The following is a 16,265-nucleotide window of genomic DNA, read 5'->3' as shown; positions in this document are numbered from 1 at the left end:
CGCCAACCACAAGTTCCCAACAATAAAATAGACTATCATTACAAAATAATAAAACATAAACAATCAACAAATCTCTTCTTGCTATCTTTGTTAAACGCAGCAAATGAAGAAGAAACGTAATCGCATATCACATTTTTAACACTTCCAAAAGTAAATAAAGTTTTGAACCCCTACAATTAAGCACCATCTCTTCACACATAATAATCCTTAAGACAAGCAGCTGTGTTAGTTTTGAGAATGGCACCAAGATGCCAAGCGGTAACTTCACCGAAGACGAACTTGGAGGTCATGATTCATCGAAACGGTTTTTAGCAAAAGAGCCAAATTTCATTCTGTATCAGACAGGCATGTTTGATGGAGGAGAACACCTTTTAGAAATATTCTCGGCAGTTAACAGGTTACTCACCGAGAAGAAATAATAATATACGCATGGAGGTACCGATTAAACGTATAGACGATTACATCAAGACGGAAATTCAAAAGAAAACTGACTACATAAACATGACACTTTCAGAAAAATTGTTTACAAAGTGACACAGTTCAAGAAGAACCTACTGTCAGTGACGTGCGGTGACGTCGACACTTGGGGTAGCAATGAGAGGCGTGCCCTACGGGTCATAATCCCCCCACCATTTAGGGCTCAGTATTCCTAAAAGAAGAACGTCAAATACAGGAAAAATTGCAAAGTTAGGAATGACTACAAAAAATTGTACACATAACTTCCACCCATTTTCGAAAATCAAAAACGATTTGATTTGACTACTGAGCCAGAGATGCCGGGTTTGAATCTCGGCTTGGCAATGGGTGATCTTTGTGTGTCCCTTGCCCTTCATCAATTTTATCATATCGTATTCGCGATTATCCAAATATGGCGGAAAGCGAAGTAAAATAAACCGAATCAAATAATCAATCAATGAATGATTTTATTTGATTCGCTTTTTTATACATTTGGTTGATGAAGTCCACTTTATACACAGAAAGGCTAATCGGGACTAGACCTATAGTTTAATGTGGGATCCGAACCACTATATACCTCCATCTGGTACAGATCCGGGACCACTTCCACTCCCCCACAGAGGTCGGCCGACAACAAACATGTGAGGAAGGCGCTAACCATTCGGATACGTGGGTATCGGTAAAGCAAACTGCATTTCTCCTGAGTAGTAATTTTCAATTGAATTTTTTGAATGCCATCTTTATATATGATTAACGTTTTTTCAAAAATTTTGCATTGCTTGATTTCCATAATTTCCCCATCTCACGATCTCGTTACTGTTAAGGATCCGGGCTCGAGCCCTGGCCTTTGCATGAGTGTTTATTTGCAACCACTCTTCACCCGTTTAATTTAATCAACGTTCATCGTCATGGCAGAAATTAGGTAAAGCGATGGAAGAGAGAAGAAAATACAAATAATTTCCTCCCAGTGCATCTGCAGGGCACTGTGAAATCAGAAGCCTAGAATTCTCTGTTTATGATTGTCCCTCACGACTTTCCAAGCTCTTAGCTACTTACTCCGATTAAATCTATACAGCTAGAAAAAGCGATGGGCAACAAAACACAACTTTAAACAAACCATTTTTCTACTTTCTTCAATGATATTCATTTGGCTTTTTGAGTTTTGGGATACATTTTTCATTTCTAATTTTCTCATTATTCACTGCAGGCAGAGTACAACACATAAGAACAAGAATGCACGCTCGTCACGAATCCCGGCCTTAATTGTTCATTGTGAGGTCCCTTCATCAGTTTCATCATATCATCACTCATCCTCATTTTCGAGATAACTAAATGTGGCAGAAAAGCGAAGTAAAATAAACCAAACCAACAACAAGAATTAGAACGCGCGTTCTCTTGCCCAAATAAGTACATCCGTATTTATGATTGTTTAGCTTATCCATTTTTTTATTGGAGGCCAAGAGATTAGTATATTTAAATAAAACACTACTAAAACGAGAGCAAGAGATAGCGTGAGCAAATATTTGTTATTTAATCATTATATATTCCATATTTTTTAAAAAAGCATAAAATTTTGTCTGCACATAAGACGTTCCAATTGCATAAATGATAAAAGTACATCCCATATTATGCATACATATTGTAACAACGTGTAAAAAGTAATGTAAAGACAGAGAACATAAGTACTGCAGAAAAATTTCCCCTTAGTTTTTTAGAGGATTTACAAAGGAAGCGAAGGAAAACCTATCCCCTATCTGTCCTATAGGAGATAGACTGGAGGACCTGAAACCATGGGCTTTCAACCATTGGAGCGGGGGCCAGGGGGCAAGGGAGGTAGAGGCAGAAATCTTCCCTTTCCCTTCGAAAACCCGTTTCTACCTGGAACTGTGAGGCGGAGAAAGAGCGAGCTAGGCCGCTGAACGCACCGAGGGACGAGAAGCGCGTAAAAGAAAGTGTTGCATATGAACTGTGGCTTCAACAAAACAATAAATAATGTGATTTGAAAATAATTAGAGATTTGAGATTGATTGATCTATCTCTGCTAGACTAGCTACTCCTCAGTGCACGTCACTGCCTACTGTAGTTGCAATTCTAGAAGAAACTGGTTAAACGAAGGCAAAGTTCTACAAGAAACTGGTTAGTCAAAGGCAAAGTTCTACAAGAAACTTTTTATACAAAGGCAAATTTTGGAACGAAGCTGGTTATACGAAGGCAAAATTCGATACGAAACTGGTTAAACAAAGGAAAAGTAAGAGAGGAACGTGGATAAACGAAGGCAAAGTTCTAGAGGAAAAAAATAAACTAAGGCAAAGAGGAATCTGGTTAAATGAAGACACAGTTATGTCTCAAGATGAATCTAATTAAACAAGAGGCGATAATTCAAGGAAAACTACCTGTTGGAATGGGCAAAAATGAAACATTTAAAAAATATGTATATTTTTCTGCGTTCACTGATTCAAGGTTAGACAGAGAATTCCTTATGGGTGAGAAAAACTACCAAATTAGAGACAAGATCAAGCAAGTTATTTATTTTCTACAACCATACAACCACAGTCAAAATATTATTTATCCTCATCACCTGGAAGCGCCTGAAACCAAGAACAGGGAAATAGTGCAAGGTTTCAAAGGAAATGGTTTGTCCACGTGGAGCCGCCTATACTTTTAATGATTAAAATAAAGGTGAAGGGGCAGTGAAGATAATTTCCTTCTCATGAGGAAAAAAGGAACAGCTGGAGCGAGGGAGTAAATATATTGCTTCTTCCTTTCCAAAAAGCACAATTCCGAACGCGGGAGGGCAGGAAGAACCACAAGGAGGTAAATACATGCCCCGGAGTGAAGAAGGTGGGAATTTTGTGGTCAGGCAAAGATGTATGCGTAATGGGGTTTGCAGCAGTCTGCTATTAAGGAGTGGAAGAGTCGGTTGCTCGGAGGCGTGTGGGTTCCTCAAACGCTCACACCTGCTGCCAAGACCTCGGACAGCTCCGTCAGACACCTTCCGGCCTCTGGAAGGAAGCAAATGCGAACCACTAGGCTCTCCGGGGCAGCTTTGGAAGCCACAAGCACCCTGCACCTGTCCAAGGTTGAATCGGCGTTCCGACAGTGTTGGGATCCTGGAGGTTTTAATACTAAGAGTGTTGATCTTTTGGCTAATCGCAAAGATGAGGATAAGTGATGATTTATGATAAAATTGATGAAGGAAGGAAACTCGCAAAGAACACTCAAGCTCAGGGAACCCTGGCGTCGTAGCTCACTGTGCTATACACTCTGCCACGGAGGTCGGATTGATGAATATATATATATATATATATATATATATATATATATATATATATATTCATTCATTCATTGTTTTCTGCCTAATTGGCAGGTTTTTCACTGCAATCTCCAGCTTTCCCTGTTCTCTGCCTTACGCTTCGTAATAGCATCCGACCCAGTTAATTTAATATCATCCATAAGCTGATATCTCTTTCTTCCACGGACTTTTCTTCCTTCAACCATTCCCTCCAAGGCATCTCTTAGCAGGCAGTTTCTTCTTAGACAGTGTCCTAACCAGTTTCTTTTCCTCTTCTTGATGGTCTCCAGTATAGATCTTTTTTCACCAACTCTTTTCAGTACGGCTTCGTTTCTTACCTTGTCTGTCCATTTTACACGCTCCATTTTTCGCCATGTCCACATTTCAAAAGCTTCGAGTCGTTTCTCTTCATTTCTTCTCAACGTCCAGGTTTCTGCACCATATAGTGCTACACTCCACACAAAACATTTCACTAATCTCTTCCTTAGAACTATGTCCATGGGTCCACAAAAAACATTTTTTCTTCTATTGAAAGCTTCTTTTGCTATTGCGATTCTCATTTTCACTTCTTGGTTGCAGCTCATGTCACTGCTTATATTGCATCCGAGGTACTTGAAGCTATCCACTTGCTGGATTCTTTCACTGTTTGCTCTCACATTAATATTCCTTGGTTTCCGTCCTATAACCATTGCCTTTGTCTTCTTTACATTAATCTTCATTCCATACTGCTCACAGCTGCTGTTTAACTCTTCTAACATACTATTTATGGTTATTTCATCCTCAGCGAATAATGCCATGTCATCAGCAAATCTTATGCAGTTTATTCTTCTTCCTCCCAATTTGACACCTCCTGTGCCCTGGAAACAAGTTTTCACTATATCTTCTAAATAGATATTAAACAAAGTAGGCGATAGGCAGCATCCTTGTCGTACTCCTCTTCCAATTTCACAGCCTTCTGTCATTTCTTCTCCTGTTCTCACTTTAACTCGTTGATTCATGTATAAGTTGCTTAGAAGTCTTCTCTCTTTCCAATCTACACCAATTTTCTTCAGAATTTCTAAAAGTTTAACCCAATTCACTCTATCAAAGGCTTTCTCCAGGTCTACAAATACTACAAACACCTCCTTTCCTTTCTCTAAATATCTTTCCCCAATGGTCCTCAGTAAACCAATTGCATCCCTTGTACGTCTTCCTTTCCTGAAACCAAACTGTTCTTCCTCTAATATATATATATATATATATATATATATATATATATATATATATATATATTAAATAGATTTAAGGGATACTTACAAAAGAACGACCGCTGTAAACGAAAGCAAACCCAATGTGGAGTTTATTGTGTACTATATATTTGGTAAATCACATTATTATCAGTCGTTTGGTCTGTCACATATGTACTAATGAGCAAAGCAAAATAAATATTTCACATTATAACTAACTCCTTCTACTCTTTCGGATGAATACTTGCTTTCGAGAAGTCGACACAATCGTATACGTAATTGAGGCAGAAGGCGATTGGACAGTGTCAATAAGAATAACTGGCCACAAGTGTTATTTTTCTCTTCCCCTGTTGTCAGACCCAAAATATAAATTAGGCAACACAAAAACATAAGTTTTCGTTATCGATATTTTAAGAGAAGAAAAAATATCCATACTCTAATTCCTCACTCACCATTTCACAACCTTGTCTTTTGACTCGAAGGGTTGGAGATTTCTTGGTATCGTAGTTGGAAACACGTTGCTATACCTCAAGGTACAGGGCACTTTGAGGTCTTGAGGCAGTTCACTTTTACATGTTTGAGTATTCTCACTGATTGCCCCTGTCAGCTGAGTTATTGAGCCAGTCAGGCATCTGTTCCTCCGGAGATTATGAATGGAATTCACTGGCACGCTCCGGGGCTACCAATCTTTTGGCTCCAGGCGTAGGCGAGCTAATCCTGTAGTGCAGTTCCACGTGTCGCGATTGAGACCTGTTCTGGATGACCACGTGTCACTTGCAACCAAGTAGCTACACCAGACGATTTGTTTTTGCTGTCGTACTGTTTTCATTGCAAACTACTTCAGCGATGTCTCTTGGCGAGCTGTATCTCCTTTCTATTCTACCAACTTAATTCTACTCTCAATTCCTTCGATCGCATATCGTCCGGAAAATTTGCATTATGGCGTTTTATTTCAAACTATTCGTTTGTGTGTCTGTGAACGAAAAGTAACGAAAAAAACTACAATATTAATTTCTTAGCCAGTCATATCCCCACCCCAAATCCAAAGAATAAGGAAGAATTATATTCAACTTCTGTCTTCTCTGTTTTATTTCCGTTTTTATCCTTGTATCCTCTTTGATATTTACTTTTCTTTCTCAGTCTTGGTCTTTCTTCTTGTTTACTCCTTCTTTTCTTCTTCTTTTTCTGTTTTTCTCCTCTTATTCTCTGTCTCTGTTCTTACTTTTTCACATCTTTTATCGCTTCTCAGTATATATTGTTTTCTTTTATGTCTCTCTCTAAACATTTATTTATTCAGATACCACGAAAAAATAACGTCAGTACTGCACACCTTACTTTTAAGGTGACCTCCTACCTCGGCGAAAATTAAGCATTTTCCTCGTCAAACCTGTGTAACCTTACGGAGTAACGTTGGTCACGATTATCTCGAGAACCAGTTGATTATAATTTTCCATATATTACCTGAGCACCGAAAAGGGCTGTTTCTATGCAATATTGTCTGATATTTCCATTTACTGCGTCAACGTCCCGAAATTTAATTAATTTTTACGCTTGAATTATTACTAATTGGGAAATGATGACTATATTATTGAACTCTTATAACTTTATTATTAATTTGATTTTAATGATGTTGATTGGAAAGAAAGTATTTCAGGAGAATCTCACACAGCCCGGCTGTTTAGGAACACTGCTATAAGGTGATAGATTCATGCATTGTGCTCTCGAAAGAAGTTCATGGGTTCTTGTATGTCTTGTGAAATGTAGGAAACTTACTTTCCGAATATCTTCGCGTGTAGATGGCGCGCGAATCAGTGGAACTTCTATATGTTGACAGTGGCCAGAGAATGCAAAGGAACACTGCTCACTGCTTTGCGGATTAAGAAACTAATCCTCATTCATAATTCATGCAGTTTCCGAAAACGTGGAGGCAAACGTGACAACGTGATCACTTCGCGAGTGTGGAAGGAACACGTGAGCACTCGAATAATCTACGACGCGTATCTCGTAATCTGTTCCTCGTGATGTTCAGATTGCAAGTAAGTGAAATTGCCAATTGTTATGTTGGAGGACCACTTGGAGCCACTGGCGACAATTCTTGCGGTAAACCTCCTCCTTCCATCCACGCGTCTAACCACACACACACGCACACGCCATAAACCGAAGTTGTAGAAACCCCATAGCTTTCCGAGGGAATGCGAACTACTTCAAATGTTCAATGAATATGTTTTTTCTTTATTTTTTTTTGTACTTTGATTTTTATACGTCGTTTTTTGCGACGACGAGAAGTGGTGAAGTGATGAAATAAATGGAACAAACCCAACGAAAAGTTCATGTGCCTAAGCAAGATACGAACCTGAGATCAATAGCGTCGTAGGGAGCTAACAACGCCGATATGAAGACTGGCGTGAAGTGTTTACCTGTAGTGCGAGCGACCATGCTGCCACGTTCGATTCCACACACGTCAAACCATACGAGAGAGAGAGACTTCAATTAGTATTGATATCATTCATATTGATAATACAGAGAATTTGCCATTCCTTTTATTTAATTGTATTTATTTATTTTGGTATAAAATTCGCATGGGATAAATAAGAGCATCGCAAGCTGTTTCTTCAGTAATTTTTGTATGGAAAACTAAAACATATTTGTGCTCTGGACACTGGGACTGCTTAGTTTACGAAAAGAAATAATATTGTTTTTGTCATTCCACTATTTAGACATGTGCATATTTAGAAGGACATAATATCATCGCAAGGGTGTGTATGAGCACAGTGTCTAAATATATATATATATATATATATACACACACACACACACTTTCAACAATGATATATACATTATTTATCATGTCGCATTTGTGCATTTGTTAACATTACAGTTTCTTTGTCTATTATTTATTTGTGCAATTTTTTTCGAAGGGTAGCCGGATAATTGTGAAGGCTGACAATTCAGATGACGGACAGTTTCACAGAAGTGAAAGGGCGGATGGACAATTGCGATGACATTTTCAATCTATCAAATTGAAGGGTGACTTAATGCCCCTGACAATACCTCTTACAAGAGAATTATATGAAATATTAATATTTTCGAATAGAACACTGATTCCTCTCACACTTTCTCCAGGCTTGAGACTGGAAAGGTATACAAGCTATAGCTTGTAAACGTACTTGCATTTCAACCACTTTTAGGTTAGGTTAGCCTAGGTAAGTTTAGGTTAGTTGCACCTGTGGGTTAGTCATCCTGATCGTCGCAATTGTCCTACCATTAATTTGTAAAATGATCTTCACCGTCAAAATCATCGCAATTGTCCATTCTATATCCTTTCCATTGGTGATGTACTTTGGCGATCACCTTCACCTTATATCTGGCCATGATATTGTTAGATATTTTAATTTTATTCACATTTTGGGGAAGAATCTCACTCTCCCTTCCCAATTCAATCTATACCCCCAAGAGAAGAAATGCTGTGTCCATCTACCAAATGGACAAGAGACCATGCAGTCTTCAACAACTATTTTTAGAATTTTATTGGGAAATCCCACGAAACGGTCAATAAGGAACCAGGATTCCTGAAATACTTTCTCAGGCAAGTCACACTTGAATTACTTCCTTTTACGGTTGGTCGACCAGAGAATTGGGCGTCGGGTCCCCCCTCTCCTCTCCTTATGCACGCATCTATGCTTCCCTGCCATTCCAAAATGATAACGACCTTTGGATAATTAGCCAAGATCCTGTGGGCCGATAAGAAAACGTTCTATTTAGCCTGGAAAAAAAAATATATGCATCGCTGCCAGAATGGAAAGTCATTCCATACAGAAGGAGGCGAGAGAGAGCTTATACACGAGACAAAGGGGAAATCTCCATGTATGAAACAAGGGGCATTTTTTTCTTCTTTTTCGCCGGTAACGGACGTTTTTTTTCTTTATTTACTTGTGGAAGTTATTGCTCGTTGTCATGCGATGGAGACGTGATGAAAAGTTGCGAAGGTTGGGAGCATACCGAATATGCTCTGTGCATTCACGACGGATGTGGTGTACGGTACAAGAAGCATGTTGAAAAGTATGTAATTTAATCTGGCGAAATGTAGGTTATCATGGCCTAATTAGAGAAAGAAGGGTTCTGCATATTATATAAGCTACACACACACACACTTCATGTATGAATTGTATCATGTCAACAATTTCTTTATCACAGAGTGCGATTTTTCACAGGAGCTAGTCTTTTTTGGCACATATGGTCTAAGAAAGCCATAAATCAACTAAGATAAAGCTACACATTGAAATATCATCTTACAACATTTATTAATTAATACGAAATTGGATTATGATCAAATGATTGTTGTACAAGGGTGGTCTTCCTAATAGTATGAATAATTATGTAATTACATTCTAAGATATGGCCGATTTTCAAATTCGGCTAGAACAGTGAAAAAATAATAATGGCATGTTTATTATTCTCATTTAATGATACACGAGATACAGAAAACACACAAAAATTAAAAATACACACTAATACAACTCCTTGTTTTTAAGAATGTAAGGGAAATTTTCATAAGCGAACTTGCAACACTAATATATATATATATATATATATATTGGACTGAATTTGAAAACCCAGGCGGCATGGCGACCGGACGCTCTGTATTTTTCTACCCCTGTATGTGTGTGTATGTACATATGCATACATGTGTGTGTGTATGTGTATACACGCGAACAATAATTATACCAGTGGGCAGGGAAATCCAAATTTTGTGTGAAGGCCCAACTCACAAAATCATCAATTACTGGATGACGACATTGGGTTTTACTTACATTAGGGTAGTGCCTGATAGGTTATATCAGTACTATAAAAGGCTATATAAAAAAACTTTGGCGATGTGTATGTGGCCTGATGTCTGTAATTTGGGCGACTGTGGTTTATACATAGAGATAAGAGTTTATTTCGAATAACGAAAAATTAGTTTTTTGTGATTTTCTGAACAAATTAATCCCCTAAGCAACCTCTTCCTAGAGGGAACAACGTATCGAGGAACGAACTATCTTCTCTTTGATTCGGGTGCTAGCGCACTCATAAGGTTTCAAAACCGTTTCTCCTCTCTTTCCGATGAAATTTTGCAATCGATTTCCTCACGTGAGGAATGTCTGCACCGAAAGCAGCGAGGAAAGTTCAAGAATGATTTCTCACCCTTAATGGATCGTTTAATTGCTTTTTTTTATTTCAAAATCTTGTCGAACGGTTTCCACAAGTTACGGGACAATTCTTCATCAACAGTTCTCCTTACCTCCATCTTAGTCTAGATTACTTTCGTCATCATCAGAGTCCGTCTCGGGCAGTTTTTTCTTCCATATAATCGCCTTCCTTGGTCTTTTTCTATATCTGTAACTTTCTCGCTTTTTCAGTGCCCATACACAGAACACAAAAATGAGTCAATTGACACAAGTATGTTGACTCTAATAACACATGAAATGCATATTTGGTGCATCAAAATACACACACAGAAACGCATCAAAGAGTACTTTTTTCACCTGCTGTTCGTGTGATGCACTAAAAATGCATCAATCTTGATTTGATTCATTTCGAGTTAATTGTGCGTAAGATTCTCATTTTGATATTTCACCCAAGACCCACATTCAGGTGGGCTACTCACCGAAAATTCTGCATGAACTATTAGCTCCGGGAATTATACGTGAATTCTGCGTGATTTTTTCTCGCCAGACATGAAAAATTGCAACTTTTATTAATACAAATCCCATTGAATTTATACGTATTTATAAAATGCCCTGAGGTAAGTTTTTTACATTTTAGCTTTTATTTTTATCGAGGAAGGAAAAGAAAACTGCGTGGAAAATGACATAATTATCTCAATATGTTTACTTCTTTGCAGAACAATCTACACGACAGACGGAAAATTATTGGAAGATAAGTTCTCTTGAAGCTGATTAGGTAAATGCGAGTTTGAAATTCTTGTACAATTAACAATTTTTCTTATATTAGAATATCCCGTAACATTTGTGACGTGTTTGTAGATGTATTTCTAGTCGGAGTATGAGAAATGACAAATGTAAACTATGTACCTTAAACGAATTATTTTAAATATATCTACCGTTTATTTGAATTGAATTAGAACTTTTGAATACATTGGAATCACACAGACGCTCTGTATAGTTAATATGTGTGTCTGTGTGTTGGTGTGAGAGGCAGTAATACGTAAGGTTGAAATAGTGAAAACATGTGCTTGTACACTTGAATTTTTTTAAAAGTTCACCTTTCAAAACTGTGAATTAAACTTGAATTTTATCATGATTCTGGAGTAGCCATCCTGAAACTAATTAAGCCGTTAAAATTTTCCGTAAGGCAAAATCTCTTTAAAGAGAGAAACGGTATGTTGTGTAAATTCTTCTCAATATACATACATTACGAGGGCTATCCGACCTTCCCTTAAATCCATCCATGCTTTGCTTTACCAGAGCTGTTGTATCTTCCGACGTGAATCCTCCGCTTTCAAGCACGCTGTTGCGTCACCGAGTGAAGTAAACGACGTGATTGGTTGCCTTTCATACGTGTCACAGCAGGCGCTCGATACACCCAATGAGACAAGCACGTTATTGAAACTTGTCCGCGTTCTTGTGCTTATTGGACTCAGGGAATAGCTCTGGCCGTAGACTTTTGAAGGATCAATTGACACAGTTAAGCGTATAATTTTAGTTTCTAAATTAAATTTAGTACTTAACATGGAACAGCAGCAGATGATAAAAAGAACACTCATTTATGCATTTTGATGCACCAAAAATACATAATTAACAGTTTATGCACTTTAATATGTTACTGGAATAAACATATATGTGTCAATTGACACATTTGTATTCTGTAGGATGGATTCGGAATTCTTCCTAGCACGATCCGTATTAATTTCTATAAAAGTACGTTTTACCCCGTTGTTGCTGCTGTCTCCTAAATATTTTGTCTAGATTCCCGTTCCAGTAGCTATGGATCTTTCCTCTTCTGACACTAGTCTGATAGTCTATGAGAATTATACGTGATGAATTCACGTGTTCGCCCCCTTCCTCCTGCATATTAATCCGATCTAAATTTACGTAGACGAAAAAAAGAGGGGGAATGAAATTCAAAGAAAATGAAGGGAACGGGAAGAAAAAGAATGTTACTGCTGTGATCAGTCTTCTTCAAACTCAGGCGACGTTGCCAGGTCTCTCCCCTGACAAGGAAAAGATTGAGCGTTCTCTCGTTCCGGGGGCAATTGCTTTGGAAGGCAATCCCAACGACTTATCTAGCGCGGTCTCTTGACTCTAGCGAATATTTTCTGGATTAGAATTAAACGTAGTCGCTTATTTACCTGAAAACTTAATACTAGGTGTTTTCCACGTTTTTGCACACATAAGCTAATCGGGAGTGGACCTACAGTTTAAAGTGGGATCCGGATCATCGGGTATCGATCCCGGAACCCTTACACTACTCGGCGAGGACGTATCACTATGCTATCCTGGAGGCCCACTTTACGCAACGGAAGGAATATGGATCGTTAAGGCAGGGATGTTTAACTGTTCCATTTTGCTTTTTTTTATTATTATTATTAACTAGCTGATTGCCCTGCGTTGCCCGGGTGTTTAATGAATTCTGACTACAGCGTAAAATGTAACTAATTTTATTTACAGGTATTTAAAAGTACAAGTACAGTATACAAATTATAAAGTAATATCTTTTACAAATTCACTATAATATAAATTTAACAACAATTTATGAGCAACATTTTTAGTTCCACCTCCAAGATCAAGAATAAATAAATTGACAGGCATTGGGAGTGTCACTATTTATCTTACAGACCCCGAAAACTACGGATTTCACACAAATGTCGGTCGTTTTACATGTCAGCCCCTTGTCACCCCCCACCCCTAGGGGTCCCAGAGGTGTCTTGCAGTTGAACGGCATTGAGAGTGTCACTAATCATCTTAGCGACCCCGAAAACTATGGATTCCACACTAATATCGGTCGTTTTACATTTCACCCTCTTCCCACCCTCACTCCCAGGGGTGCCAGGGATGTCTTGGAATTAAACGGCATTGGGAGTGTCACTATACATCTTATCGACCCCGAAAACTATGGATTCCACACTAATATGGGTTATAACACCATTAAGCCTTGTTTCCATGATATGAAAATCTAAATATGCTGACCAAGGCAGTAATTTATTTTATTATAAAACATAAACTAAACGTAACGTTTCAACCTTCTAGCAAGGTCTTCTTCAGACTCTGTACCAAGTACAAATGTAACAAGGTACAAAAACAGGACGATATATATACACAAACATTACTCCCCTCCAGACTACTATTAGAAATAGTAAAGAAATATTAATTATATAATATAATAATAATTATATAATATTAATTATTAGAAATATTAAATTACTGCCTTGGTCAGCATATTTAGTTTTTCATAATATGGGTTGTTTTCGATTATTTTTGTATGCCACCCCCTTACAACCCCCACCCCTGGGGATGTCAGGGGTGTCTTACCCCCACAGTATTTCTTTTCAGGTTGCAAGTAACACGTGTACCAAGTTTGGTTGAAATCGCTCCAGGCGTTGGAGAGTTATGCTGGAACAAACATATATACACATACATATAGTAAGATACATGGACTTTAATGTCGTAAATTACGTACTTTCATTTAGTTTCGAGCTTATTAACGCATTTTAAATATCAAATTTTGAGGTTCAGTGCCTATATTTTCATAATCTGGCCTAAAATGTTTTCTTTTTTTACTTCCGCTTTCTCTACACTATGGAAGGTATTCTGTCATTTTGCGAGCGTCCCTTCATGAATTTCATCTACTCACCACTCATCACCGTCGCGATTAGCTAAATGTAGGAGAAAAGCGAACCAAATGTAATAAATTGCAATAAAATACGAAATATCAAGTCAATAAGTGTTACTGCGTAGGAACATTGATAACAAGTTCATTGTTTTCTACCTAAGTCTCAAGCCTTTTTATTTTATTTTATAGTGTCTTTTAAATGCCAATTTTAATCATTTTTTTATGTCTGTTTGCCCACCTATTTTACAAGTTTTCTTAGCTCCTATAAATCATTCGTCCGCTCCTTTCTTGCACATAAACAATCTTCACAAACTTATTTTGAAAGTTTATGTTGTATATAATAAAACAAGATCTCCAAAACAGCTATTTCTATTTCTGAGTCCAATAGAAATCTACAGATTTCGAGTGTGTGCAAGGTATTTAAATAAAACCAAAGACAAGCTGGATATCTTCCAATGCATTCCAAAATTCAAGCACAGATCCTTTACAGATATATAAAATGTAAAAGTTCAGTAAATGAAAGTTTATGCTAAACTGCTAAGTCTATTTTGCTACTTTCCACTTTTGTACTTTTGCATTATTTTCATTATAATTTTCTCTAATTAGGCTAGATAATCGGATAGTTTGTAGAACTATCCAGCCTGTAGGTGTGCCTTTTTTTAAGGTAGCAGGAAAGATCATTATTATTTAAACACGGCCTAAGCATGGAACCTTCTATGTTAGCAAAGCACGAACAAATATTATGGAAAAGGTCACCGATTTGAATAATAAATGCGCTCTTCAATGCTACAGAAATGGACAATAAAAGCATCGATTTGTTTGCGGCGTCATATTTGCAATTCAAGAAAACAGTTATGAATACATTGGCTAGAAAAACAGATTAATATGTTATGAAACTGCGCAGTATTGTTATTGTATGTGTTATATAAGAAATTGTACTATCATAATATGAAAATCTGTAAATTAATGTAAACCTGTTGAGTTCAATAATAAATAAATAAATAAAGTCGTTATCATTTCCGGAGAATTTTTTCGAAACGATTATGTTTCTTTATTTAAACAAGATCAATATGTGGTCCCATCGTTTTATTTATATATTTTGTTGGAATAGAATTTAAAGAAATTATTATGTTTCGGCTCCCGAGTTGCTTATACCTTGCAAACTGCATCCACACGTTCCGTTTCGATCTGTCGGAAGATGGGAAAAGCCGGATATGCATTAATCACGCACATATCCACTAGTAACTGGCACACATACATAACCAGGCCTGTGGAAACCTCTCATGCGGGCCGAATAATTTCGGTCATGCCTTGGTGCCTTCTCCTCAATCGCGGCGAAAGGATGATAAATTAGCCGGTGAAAGGACTCAAAGAGACTTTGATCGGCCGGGAGAGTGACGTCGAAGGCAAATACAAGTATATCGACAAGCCTCGTTCTGCTATAAGGGTCTTACAACGATGTAGGTAGGGTTTGTGGTGTTTGGGGAGAAATTTTAATAGTTTTGAGAGCTCCCGATCCAAGCACAGGACATCTGGCACATAAGCACGAATAATACCAGGCAAATCTGTCCAGCGCCGTGTTCATTGATTGTTTTGAGCAATGCGAGTTTCAACAACTGAACAACCAGTTCGTAAGCTCTTTACCAACATCAGAACAATCTCATAGCTTAAAAATACTGTACGTACGATGTTAGAGAAAAAAATACTGAAAGCAGCAATGAGCAATTTGCTTGGAAATATTTATGGATCTCACTGTACAGTATATACCAGTGGTTTACCCCGTATTTCTCCTTTCATACACTACCAACACAAACCTAACTAACTCCCTACCATTCCTATATCCGACCAACATGTAAATGAAATACTCTTAAGTGCAGAGTTTGTAAGAAGGAACTGATTTATACATGTCTCCAAATGATGCTAAAATTAATGTTATTTTGAATTATCTTTGTGAATCATTGCATTTTTACTATATTTACATATGAAGGGTAGCTACAGGGGAAAACAAAGTCCACGTTTGGTGAAAATTGAGACCGTGCTATTGTAGGGTTCGAGTACTGTACTACACCACACATGCCTAATTTTAGGAAAAACACTCATTGCACATTTTAATAATACTTTGATTATTTCATTAGGTACTGAACGCAGTTTCAGTCAGTATAAATCTGTCTTTAGAGACAACAGAAGGAAATTCACATTTCAGCAGTTATATACAGTAGCCTATATTGATTTCGTACACTAATTACAAGTTCGCCGGCCACCTTGGCGGAGTGGTTAGCACATCGCGCTACGACGCCAGGGATCCCGGGTTCGAATCCTGGCCTGCGCATCGATGTTTGTGAGTTCCCATTCATCAATTTTATCATGTCATCACTCATCCCCATCCTCGCAAATTAGCCAAAAGTGGCACCAAAAGCGAAGTAAGATAAAGCAAAGCAATAAATTACAAGTTCCTGAAT

General features: G+C 37.7%; 1 protein-coding gene across 3 annotated transcripts in view; it reads right to left on the bottom strand.

Moving 5' to 3' along the window:
• Positions 1–16,265, bottom strand: part of LOC145996805 (GATA-binding factor C-like) — a 226,802-nt gene that overhangs the window by 139,758 nt on the left and 70,779 nt on the right. The gene's annotated exons all lie outside the window — the stretch shown is intronic.

This window comes from Lepisma saccharinum, chromosome 1 (assembly GCF_977018435.1).
Source record: "Lepisma saccharinum chromosome 1, izLepSacc3.1, whole genome shotgun sequence".
Taxonomy (NCBI): Eukaryota; Metazoa; Arthropoda; class Insecta; order Zygentoma; family Lepismatidae; genus Lepisma; species Lepisma saccharinum.
The sequence above is the reverse complement of the archived record's forward strand: the minus strand, read 5'-3'. Positions and strand labels throughout refer to the sequence as shown.